At 43.0% G+C, this 12,401-nt stretch overlaps 1 protein-coding gene across 4 annotated transcripts in view; it reads left to right on the forward strand.

Annotated features, from left to right (window-relative positions):
* The first annotated feature begins 1,444 nt into the window (after positions 1-1,444).
* Positions 1,445-12,401, forward strand: part of PRIM2 (DNA primase subunit 2) — a 260,042-nt gene continuing 249,085 nt past the window's right edge. For 2 of the 4 annotated variants that reach the window (XM_037519912.2, XM_054698902.1), the window contains exon 1: positions 1,445-1,465. The gene's annotated coding sequence lies outside the window, so the exon portion shown is untranslated. Of the gene's footprint in view, positions 1,466-11,843; positions 11,964-12,056; positions 12,078-12,401 lie in introns of those variants that run through there. The other 2 variants (XM_037519913.2, XM_054698901.1) reach the window with 2 other exon arrangements.

Genomic DNA, 12,401 nt, shown 5'->3' on the forward strand with positions numbered 1-12,401 from the left:
AGCAGCAGGTGGCAGGAGAGGTCTGCCTGCCATGCGGGACCCTCCAGTGGCCGGGGAACAGCCGGGGATCGAACTGGGATTGAACTGGTGCTGCAGAGGCTGCGGGCAGCTTCACAACCCAGCGCTCAACCGCTGTGCCACTGGGGAGGCCCTCTATTTTGTGATTAGACTAGGAGTCCTCAAACTTGAGTAACATAAAGAGCTGTCCTTAAGAACAAAATAACAAAAAATGATCACGGATACCCAGAGTTAATGTGTATCATTTTGATGTCGTTGTTGTTATGATAGTTTCTAAATACTTATAACTAAAGCACTTCAGCATTAATGCCTTTTTCCTCCTGGCTGAGAGGGGACCTGCATATAATCATTGTAGCTCCTCATGAGTGCATTATTTAATTTTTCCTTTGCTAATCCATCTGATGTTCTTTGATTACTTATCTAACCTAAGAAGAACCCAGAGGGTGAGAAATTTTCCCTTGTGTCCTAACAACATTTTGACTTCAGAAACTGCTAATAATCTAAGAGTAACTAGACATGTTTACCAACGCATTGCAAGCCAAACATGTCATTTCAGATGATCACAGGACACCAATGGGGTTGGCATCACATGCAGTGACTGACACTGAAGTCACATAGCACTATTTGGAAATAACAGTCTTTGAGATGACAGAGGATATGCTTTTTATTAAACTTTTAAGATAGCTTATTATGAAAGTGGGAGGAAAGAATGGAAAATAAAAAAATAGCAATTATAGTTGAATGAGGGAACCCCAGAGATTCAAGTGATTTGAGAAATCTTGGGTTAGATCATATAAGTGAAATTGCTCAGAAAATCATAATATGCTCCACAAATGCCAATATCATTATTAGTAGAAAACAAATATTATTGGAAGAGTCTGCATTTAATGTAATATTAAAAAGATGGGAGTAATTCTATGCAGTGAGAGAAAATACTCAGTTAGCTAAGGTCATTAAACAGTTTCCAGGAAAGCAGATTCTCTTCTCCCTCCAGTGGAAAAGCACAACTTAACCCCTTCATAAATGTACTCTGGCGGAAGATTGACCTTGGTTCTAAAAGTAACCTGTGTGGCCTGCACATGTGTGTGGGTTGGGTGAGGGGGCTGTGGTGTTGAGTGGGAGGGAATGGTGCCTGTCTTTGTGAAAGAGCCTGGGGCACTTAACTTGGGGCCTGTTGTCCTGTACTGAAAATGGGCAGAGGTTCCTGGAAAGAGAGCAATAGATAAAAGGCCCATCAAAGTGGAATCCTAAGGACATATACGTTGCTTCTGAAAAACAGACCCGAAGATATTTAATCTGGTAGGAAAAATCATGTTTTTTCTAGACAAAGTTGTTACCATGTGGGTCCTTGGCTAAAGGATTATGTTTTGCTGTTCAAAGAGAAGAAAATGCAGATGAGGTGATTCCACACATGTTAGGAAGTTCCCTTTCCTCTCTGTATTTAGAGGTAAGTTGAATATTGATTCTGAAGTGTTTAGATTGGTTCAGAGTGTTCAGATTGGTAGAATTATTTTTATTTTGTATTTCCATTTCTGATACATTAAAATCATTTTCTAGCTGAGAATACTAACTTTGGGGCATGAGCACCAGTCAGTCAAGTGTGATTTAATCTTGGCAGCATAACAGGATCATACGTATACCTACTTCAGTTTCCAAAAGTCAGCCAACTGAGAGAAAATATTTTGATCAGGAATTTGATTGGGAAAGCCAAAATCTAGAGTGAAAACACATCTTCTGTGAAGGATTACATCATAAAGTGTATGAGAGCCCATCTGGAATTAGGGATAAATACAGAAGAGTTCAATTCAGTTCAGTAGACAGCTATGGAATATCTATTTTGAGCCAGAACTGTGGTTGAGACAGAAGTGTAAAAATAAAAGAGATCGTCTGCTTGGTCTCAAGGAGCCCATGGTCTATTAACCAGTCTCATGGTAAAAATTCAAATATTCAGAGTAGTTTGAGCCCAAGTAACAATTGATGTTCAAGATCTAGTTGAGTTTATGAGAAGTAGCCAACTAACCTTAGAAATTCCCAGCTAGCGAGTTAAATGGCCAGTATCTTGAGAAATGCCAACATTTATAGAACATAAAGCAAAACTGTATTTGAGGGTAGTTCCTTAATTATTTAGATTTTCTTATGCCCATCTTTTCAGTTAACTTTCTTTTAATACAAATAAGGTGATTCTAAGCAAACAGGTGTAGCGGTGGATTTTATTCAGCTTAAATTTAAATAGGAAAAGATCAATAAGGGACATGCTACTACACTGTAGTCACTAAGTTGGGTTGTATGTTTATCCAAAACAGGTCTTTCTTATAATCTTTGGATGTTCTGAGTTGGCATGGATAATTAGAATTGTAGTGAAAAAATTCTGCCAGGAAAATTAATCTGACACAGAGTAACAAAAATGCTTAGTGTTATGGTGCATTGGGTAATTATCTACACATGGTAAATGGTGTTCATGAATACTACCAGTATTTAAAAATAATTTCCACGTGGTTAAATCAAGGTTAGATTTTTTTCTGGACTCTTTTTTAGTTTCCTCTATATAAATAGCACCAAAAGTAAATAATTTTACTATATACTATGTTCATAGTGAGATATATTTTACATCCCACCCTACTCCTACACATACACCATCTGGATAAATTCAAAGCAGAGGTATTGGACTTAACCCCCTATAGTTCCTATCCCATGTCTCTTCCTTCCGCTGTAGGCCTAGATCAGGAATCTGTGATTGACTCCACACTGCACTACTCTGATGAGAGACCAAACTAGAACATCTTACTCCCCTGTGTATCAAGGGTGTGGAGAAGGTTCAGTTAAGAGAAGCTGCATGGGAGGCTCTGATGATCACCCTACCACGTTGTTCCAGGTTGGGATGGTTTACAGTGGCAAGTGAGGGTTAGAATTTATGCAATAGTGGTAACTTAGTAAAAAGGGCATGCGGATCTCGGCATCTAGGTTCAGATACAGGGACACAGGTAGACAAGGATGAGGACCTGTGTTGTCTGTGAGCCTCTGGTCCTGGTTCATGGACAGAAGTGGCACTTGTGTATTTGTCCTGTAGGAAACTTTCACACCTAGCCTTCCACAGTCCGTACTCTGAAATCCCAATCCCCATTACAAAGTCAGCTTTGTCTGGGGTCAACTAGGGAGAGAAAGGTGCAGGCATATAGGTTTCTTGGGGTTAGGAAGTGGAGATGAAAGGATGAGGGTGGGGAGGAAACAGGAGTGAAAACTATTTCAAACACTTTCCCATGGTTCACGACGGAGAGAATGACAGATTGTGCTTTCCTGTCGCTTGGGTTGTCCCAACTGTTTATTACTCTCCTTTAAAAATTTTCACTATCCAGGTATGTATGGCTGAAAGAAGAAAAAAAAGGCAATCATTCACATAGCTACTATTGAGCATAATAAGCACTAGAATAGTACCAGAACCTTCGAAGTCCCATGTGTCCCCAACAGTGCATTCTCCTCCCTCCTCCCAAGTTAGCCATGATCATGAATTAGGTATTAATCCCTCTCTCTTTTTTGGATAATTTTCTACCTGGTCTATGTTTCCCTGAACAATATATTATTTCACTTTATCTTTAGTTTTTATATAAATGCTGAATTGTATCTGTCAGTATCCAGCAAGGACAGATTGCAAACTCAAAATTCAGCTAATTTAAAGATATTTTAAATCTTTAAATCTTTGAAAAAGAGACTTACTTGCAAAGGTGTGGGGGTAGGTAACAATGCACAAGAGATAGGGAGTGCAATCAAGGTGGACTTAAGTGAAGTAGTTATGTTACTGGGTAGAGATTTGACAGGCGAGGGGAGGAAGCTGGTGCCAGATTCAGAGGGAGGGAGTCAGAGTCACTCACCTGGAGAGGTGAAATGACAAATTGTGGGATCTGGAAGGGGTGCAGCTAGGGTAATAAATAATGGATTTCACTTTTCTTTTCTCCTCCCTACTACCTGCTGGGGCTCCAAATTGATGTAAGATGTTCAAGAAACAGAGGCACAGGAAGACATAGATAAGGCACATACAAGTCAGGTGTACATCAGTGTAGAGGATGAAACTTAGAGTAGGGTGAGGGATTCTTTTATGATGTGTTTTTCTCAGTTAACATTAAATTTTTGAGATTCATCCCGTTGGTATGTTTACTTTATTTGCAGTTTATTCATTTTCACTTTTTTTAAAAAAATATTTTACTGTGGAATTGACTATAATTTATTTACCTGATTTTCTGATGATGGGTAGTTTCCAGTGTTTTACTGTCCCAGTGTTGTTATGAACATCCTTGTTAATGTTTGTTAATGTCTGTGTACCAAAATTTCTCTGGAGAATATACTTAGAATTACTACTGCACTGGGACAAAAGATGAAATTTACCAGATGATGTCAAATTTTTTTCAAAGTAGTTCCATCATGAATCCTCCTATCTGCAGTATACGAATTCCTTGTCAATGCTCAATATTTTCAGACTTAAAAATTTTTTGTCCATCTGGTGGGTGTAGAATATTACTTCAGTGTGATTTTAATTGCATTTCTTAAATGACTAATGCGATTGAACTTATTTTCACATGGGTATGTCCTGATGACGGGTAGGAAATTTACATCCTCTGTTGTGAAATACGTGTTCAGGATTTTTTCCTCCTTTTTTCTATTGTTTTTATCTTATTCTTATATTCTAACAAATCCTAGGTTAATCATACCTGACAACTTTCACAATTTGAAGATCATTAAAAATGTATATTTTTGTGCTTTCTAAACTTCAGTTCTTTATTTTGTTATAATTAAAATGATCAATCCTTTCCTTTTAAGCTTGTGCTTCATAGGAAAAATTGAGGTCCATCCAATATTCTTTTTTTTTTTTTTAAAGATTTATTTATTTATACAAGGACCAGGGTATAGGACAGATGTGCGGGAGGATTCACCAGAGACAGAGTGGGAAACAGAACAGGCAGATGACTGAAATACACTGCTGAGAGGGAGCAGTGGACGAGACAGAAGAGGTCTGCGGCACCATGCGGGATTCTCGCTGGCCGCCCGGGATTGAACCTGGGCTGCAGAGGCTGCGGACAGCTTCACAGTGTGGTACTCAACCACCTGCACCACCAGGGAGGCCCGAGGCCCAATATTCTTAATACAAATTAGCCATTTAAAGTGTATAGTTCAGTGGCATTAAGTATATTCACAATGTCGCACCCCTGCACCACTACTCTAAAAAGCTTGTACCTTTTCTTAACATTATTTAGATATTTAAGTCTTTAAAGTTTTGCCTTTCACACACAAGGCCTGATTTTTCTGTATAGTGGTAGGTAAGACACCCCCTCCTCATAGAGAGAGCCATCGTCTCATCACCATGTAGAATTGTGCATCTTTTCTCCATTTATTTGTATGGTAGATCTGTTATAACGCAGGTTTCTTCATAGCTGTAGGTCCATTTCTGGGTTCTCTGCTCTGTTCCATTGACTGGCAGGCACTGACTTGAGCAGTGATGATTCATGGAAATTCCGTCAGAGAAGGTACTCTGTGCTTATTACAGGCTAAACTGGTTCCATTGGTTCCATTTGTTTTTTCTTGTATCAATACCAATATTGTATTATATACTATGGAATTAGGAAAGCCTTCCATCTGAAATGCTATTCTCCTAAAGATATATACAACTAAATCCCTAATTTTTTTCTGGTTCTGCATTCTTTTCTAAAATTTTTATTTATTTATTTATTTTAAGATTTATTTATTTATTTATTTATTTATTTATTTATACACACACTGGGTACAGTCAGAAGCACAGGAGGGTGAGAGAATTCACCAGAGCCAGAGAAGGGAACATAACAGGCAGACTGACGAAATACACTGCAGAGGGGAGCAGTGGGCATGGCAGGAGAGGTCTGCCCCGCCATGTGGGACCCTCGCCTGTGGCCGGGGATCGAACCAGTGCTGCAGAGGCTGCGGGCAGCTTTGCAGCCCAGCCCTTAACCGCTGTGCCACCAGGGGAGGCCCTTATTTTTATTTATTTATGCATTCACGAATTGGGGTGTAGGCCAGAGGTGCAGGGTGTGAGAGGATTCCCCAAAGACAGAGTGGTGAGCAGAACAGGCAGATCTACTGAAATACATTGCTGAGGGAAGCAGCGGGAGAGACAGGAGACGTCTGCTGTGCCATTTGTGTCAGCTCCCTGGCTGGTGATTAAACTCATGCCACAGTGGCTGATGTTAGCTTGATAAGCGCTGAGACTTTAACTCCTGCACCACCAGGGAGGCCCTGGTTCTGCATTCTTAGTCAATCTTTTCTGGCTACCCATTCTGAAATTCCAGTGCCCCCTCCAAAAACTCTATATCCTCCTCTGCTTATTTTTTTATTTGTACTTGGAGAGTATTATATAACAGTAATATGTATCCTTCTCTTGTCTATAATCTCTCTTCCTAGAATATCAAGTTTGTGAGGGCAGGGAATTTTGGCTGTTTCATCACTCTTGTTTCTCCAGTACAGAAACCATTGCTGACACTTAGTAGGTGTTCAATTAGTATTTCTGGAACCAGTCATATAATGTTGATATATGGAAGGGTAACCTGTGCTTACTTTTAAGAGAATGTGTTTCCACTAGTCTCTTGCTCTTTGATGCTACACTAATGGAAGAAGCAAAGGCAGAATAAACAAAGTACTTGTTTAGGCTTCTTCCCCAGGCAGGTCCCAGAATCAGGCAGGGCAATGGAAAGGGTGAAGGCACCAGCTCTTGGCTATCTGTGCATTAGCTTTTATGGGTCAGCTATCCTGCTGGAAATGCCTACTATTCATCTGCTTTCCATGGCAGAGTTGGCAGGACCTAGAATTTATAGCATCCTTGCTGGGTAAGGAAACTTACCACACCTTTGGGTTTTAGGGCAACACACCCTGCACATGGGAAGAATGAACACTCTCACTGGCTTACCAAGCTTGGTAACTAAATTCTCCACTGTATGACTACAGGGCAGAACTCCTAGAAGCCTGGAGTTATCTAGGGGTGAATGCCTTGTGGGACAGTCTGTCTGTGGCTGGCAGGCACTGAATTGAGCAGTGATGATTCATGGAAATTCCGTCAGAGAAGGTACTCTGTGCTTATTACAGGCTAAACTGGGGGTGCCAAGTCATTCTGGAAGGAATGTGTATGAAGTTTCCAGATGAAAACTTGAAGTTTTATAGGTTTGGGTCACATTTGATTCAAACCATCTGTTGAATGTCAAGCTGAACCCAGCACTTTTTGGTACATTTCTCACATTTTACATCAATTCAATATGATACATATTTGTTGAGGGCCCATGGAGTGCCAGACACAGAGCTACAAATATGAATGTCACAGTGCCTCTTATTTTTGAGATGCTTAAGATCTAGTAGAAGTAAAAGCTGTGTGTTTATATGTGTTTTCCTCTTCCTGATTGGTATGCTGGGATCTGTAATTTACATGCTCCTTGGTTGCTAGGGCTGAGCCCTGTGTCAATCCATTTTTGTTGATGAAATAAATACACAAAAGAGCTTACATGGATGTAAGGGCAGGACTGGACCACTGTAGGGTAAAGAAAATATCAGGCTTTTCTGCCCTTCCGCCATCAGGATAGATGATGGATCCTTGTCCTGAATGCATGCCTGATGGCGGGCACCTGGAATAGGGTGTGGGCATAGGTAGATGGGATTCAGCTGAGTTAAGACTGTGCTTTTTTTAAGGGCGGCGTCACGGGGACAGCAGCAGCAGCAGCAGAAGTAGAAGCCGAAGCAGCAGCCGAAAGAGAAGCCGAGAAGCAGCAGAACGAACGCTAGAGAGCCCAGATAGAGTGAAGACTTGCTTAAAAAATCTTAAAAAACCTGCAAAACTACTGAGGACTCTGACTCCTCCTTTACCCGGTCTGCATGGGATCAGAAAACCTGCACTGTGCCCAGTCCGGCCCTTACAACCACAGAGCAGGTTTTCTGATCCCATGCAGACCGGGTAAAGGAGGAGTCAGAGTCCTCAATGGTTTTTTGCAGGTCTTTTATTGGGGTTCACCAGGCATATGGCAGGCAGGGGTGCTGGCTGGGAGGCCTGCCAGCCTCCCAGCCCCCAGCAAGTCTTCACTCTATCTGGGCTCTCTGGCTTTCGTTCTGCTGCTTCTTGGCTTCTCTTTCGGCCTCTGCTTCGACTTCTACTGCTGCTGCTGGCGTCCCCGTGACGCCGCCCTTAAAAGGCACAGTCTTAGCTCGGCTGAATCCCATCTACCTATGCCCACACCCTATTCCAGGTGCCCGCCATCAGGCATGCATTCAGGACAAGGATCCATCATCTATCCTGATGGCGGAAGGGCAGAAAAGCCTGATATTTTCTTTACCCTGCAATGGGTTTACTAAATATGGCTACTGAAATGTATGACCTTATCGTGCATTTGTGGTACTCTGATGTGGATTCAGATAGCAATTACCTTAGGATACAGAAAATACTCTTTACAGTGATGGAGGCACTAATACTGTGGCATTAAAAAACAATAAAGATGCTGGCATGAATCATTTTGTTCCCTGGACTGAAAATTGATTTTTAATATGATGTAAAGGCAGCTATTAATGTGGGTGTAGGGTAAATAATTGCCAGGCTTTTCTGCCCTCCCGCCATTAGGCTTAATGATGGATCCCTGCGGTCCTGAATGCATGCCTGATGGCAGGCACCTGGAGTAGGGTGTGGGCAAACGTAAGTGGGTACATCTGGGCTGAGAGACTGGGCTCAGAAGGGGGGTGTCACGGGGAAATCAGAAGAACAAAGGAGAGCAGACCATGAGAGAATGCCACGCCGGAGAGCCCAGGAAGAGTGAAGATTTGCTGGGGCCTGGGAGGCTGGCAACATGCACCCCTGCCTTCCATGTACCTGGTAAAGTCAACAAAACCCTAAAAAAGCCACTGAAGTCTCCAGGACTCTCCTTTACCCGGTCTGCTTGGATCATAGAGATCCTGCACTGTTTCTTACTGTCGCTACAGTGGGTTGTCTAGCAGAAATAATATTTAGTAAGATATTGGGAATGTTAAACATGAGCCTGTTTTTCCAGTTCTGAGACATTACTTCATCTTTTAATTTGGAAGATACTATGTGTAGCGTAAATGAAATGATCAGTCTTTTACACTGCTAGCCTCTGTGGCTATCACCTGCACCCTTGATTGTGCTAATGCAGGAGGTGCTTGGGAGTGTGGGCGTGGGGCACACGTGTCTTGAGGGTGGACACCTGGAGTATGGTTGTGGGCTTGTGTGAGTGTGCACACCTGAGCCTGGAGGCTGAGGCTATCAGGGTGGTGAAGAACAGCTATGGCTATGAGAGGAAAAGACCACAAGTGAACACCAGAGAGAGTCTAAAGAGAAAAGAGTAAAGATTTGTGGGGAGCTGGAAGACTTGCCCTGTACCTGGTTGCCCCACTACGCTATGGTGGGCACTTCAGGGAGCACAAAGAAAAACAAAAAGGCCTGCTATAAAAGAACTTAACATCTAGAGATGCTAATATTCCTAAGGAGTCACACATGTATTCACAACCCTTTTCAAATAGTCTACAAATATGGTATATAGGTGCATTTTTCTGAGAAGTGAGTTGATCAAATTGTCCAGTGGTTCGTGTTCCCAAAAGATTAAAAACTTTTTAGGTAGAAGAATATAACTAGAGAAGGAATCATAGCATATGGAATTACAAAGAGTTTGAGGAATAGCCCAGGTTGAATCAGCACAGGCTCAGTTGGATGGAGGAAGGCAGCATTTGACTACTGGAAGATAGGCAGGATTCTAATAGAAGGGAAGGACGAGGACTCTGAAATACAGAGATCACCAAAAATGAGAGACACAAGGTGGGGAAGTGTAAGGCCTTATAAGGGAGCAGCTGGTAGATCAGAGCATAAACTGGAATTGAGCCATAGGTGATCAATCTTGGGGCCATGCTTTGTGAAGCCTTTAAATATTTATTGAATGATTAAAATAGAACATTAAAAACACCTTCAAATGTACCTATATTCTACTTCACTGCCAATGTGTTAGTTGTCACTAATGTAAGCACTTTTATATTTGTGGTAGACTGTCTTAACTGTCCAAAGAAATAGTTATTAGAACTAACTATTGCAGACAAAGGAGTACTGGCATTTAAAATTAAGTGTGATGCAATTTAAGACCGGACTGAGGATAAAGCCAAGAAAAGTTGGGCCTCCCTGGTGGCAAGAGGGGTTAAGCACAGCACTGTGAAGCTATCTGCAGCCTCTGCAGTGCGAGTTCGATCTGCTGCTCCCCTCAGCAGTGTATTTCAGTCTCCCTTTTCTGTTCCCCACTCTGTCTCTGGAGGATCCTCTCACACCTCCCCACTTGCACTTTTGGCCTGTATCCCAGTTCTTGTATGCATAAATAAAAATAAATCTTAAAAAAAAAAGCTAAGAAAAGTTAAATGAGAATGAGTTTAGCTCAGAGAGGCTGTCCTGCAGCTAAAGTTCTGGTGATGGACGACATCTGCTCAGATTGCAGGACTAGTGAGGACAGGGCTCAGTGGACATTTGGAGAAACCTGTAAAGGGCAGCTTGCTCATAGCAGTCAGAAGCATCCCAAAAGAATGTAATGCTGGTCCTCGTGCAAAGTGGTCAATGGCAGGTAGATGCTCTGATACTTAATATTGGTTCAAAATACTTTATATTTCTAAAAACTTGAATATTTCACAACATTCTTCACTGCCCATCACGAGCTTTATAGGAGCCTTTTTCTGACACTTGTAATGACACACCGCCCCCTAGAGGCCACAAGTGAGGTTTATTTCCCGCTCTTGAAACTCGCAGAGCTCCAAGAGCCGGAGGGGCTGCTTCCTTGGGGTTGGCAGTCCAAGAGCCACACCCACTTCAGTGCTTTCCATTTACTCGACCTGAGCGCTCCTAATTTCTGTTGATCCCGGTGCAGTTCCTGCGTGTGTGCATATTTTCACTTGTTCTAGCATATTCCAGGTTTTTTGCTGGGGACTCACTATGCATGAAGCTGTGTGTGTGTGTGTGTGTGTGTGACGAGGGAACTGAAGTCGGAATCTGGACGTGTGGGGTTTGCCACCTGTTAGAAAAAACAAATACATATTATACATAGAAAGGCACAATAACAATGAGCTTTCAGCTTTATTTTGTAAAAGCGGGTGATACAATCTACCGTTTAAGATCCGTGAAAGAAAGAAAGAAAAAATCCCCTAATGAGTGGGCAGCATGCAAAACCTGATCTCAATAAATGTCTCTTCCTCCTCCATTCCTACCCCAGGGCGAAAGCGATCACTGACAGCCCTGTAGTCAAAGCGCCTCCTTTTCTTTAACTTAGAGAATCTTTATTAACTTTCCCAAGCCAAATTACACTGGTTTACTCTTCGGCCTGTGGATATTTTTGTCACCAACATTCCAGCATCCCATTTCAACCGTCAGAAGCTACTGAGTCAACATGCAGGAGGTGCAGCCGAATATTTAGCAACAAAATCACTTGCATTTAAAAACACTTTTTAAAATTTGTTACTTTTTTTTTTTTAAGATTTATTTATACACAAGCTGGGGTACAGGTCAGAAGCGTGGGAGGGTGAGAGGATTCACCAGAGACAGAATGGGGGGCAGAACAGGCAGAAAGACCGAAATATACTGCTGAGGGGAGCAGTGGGCGAGACCGGAGAGGTCTGCCGCGCTATGTGGCAGGCCGGGAACTGAACCTGCGCTCCAGCGCCTCCGGACAGCTTCAGGGCACGGCGCTCTACCCGCCGCGCCACAGGGGAGGTTCCTGCCTTTAAACCGCACGAACCAGCCTGGGCGGCCCGGAACGCCCACCGCGCATGCGCAGCGTGCCGGGTGGGCGGGGCGGCCGAGGACCCGCCTCTCTGCCCGGCGCATCCGCTTCCGTAATGAAATCATCTGAAATTTCCCGCCACCCGGGAGAAGCGGCTCTCAGTGTTGGTGTTTTTTCACGTTTGCGGTGTTGTAGGTAAGAGAAACTACCGCGGATTTATGGCGGACAGCAATCTTAGCGCTGAGGCTTGAAGGTCAAGAAGGGCCGCGCACTCCGCTGGCGGGGGGCGCCTGAGGACTGACCCGCGGGGTGAGGGTCTGGGTATGGCGTGGCTGGTTGGGGCAGAGACTCTGCTGTCAGTGGGTTGAGCCTGCTGGGCAGCTTCTGCGGGGGAAGCGAGAGGTTGGATCGGGGTGTTAATTCCTATAAGCAATTTGTGGATCCTCCCTAAAAGAAGTTCCGAAATAATGGATTTTAAAGAGTTGTTGTAATTACCAGGATCCTAAGGTAGGAATTGAGGAACTGGGCCGGCAGGAGAAGTCTTTATCAAAATCCATCGTGCTTTCCTTGGCGTTCAGGATTGCATCCCGTGTAAGCTCATCTTAACTCTTGGGATTGCAGAGAGCTAGAATG

The sequence above is a fragment of the Talpa occidentalis genome, unplaced genomic scaffold, assembly GCF_014898055.3.
Source record: "Talpa occidentalis isolate TD23 unplaced genomic scaffold, MPIMG_talOcc4v2.1 talOcc4.2, whole genome shotgun sequence".
In the NCBI taxonomy this organism is placed as follows: domain Eukaryota; kingdom Metazoa; phylum Chordata; class Mammalia; order Eulipotyphla; family Talpidae; genus Talpa; species Talpa occidentalis.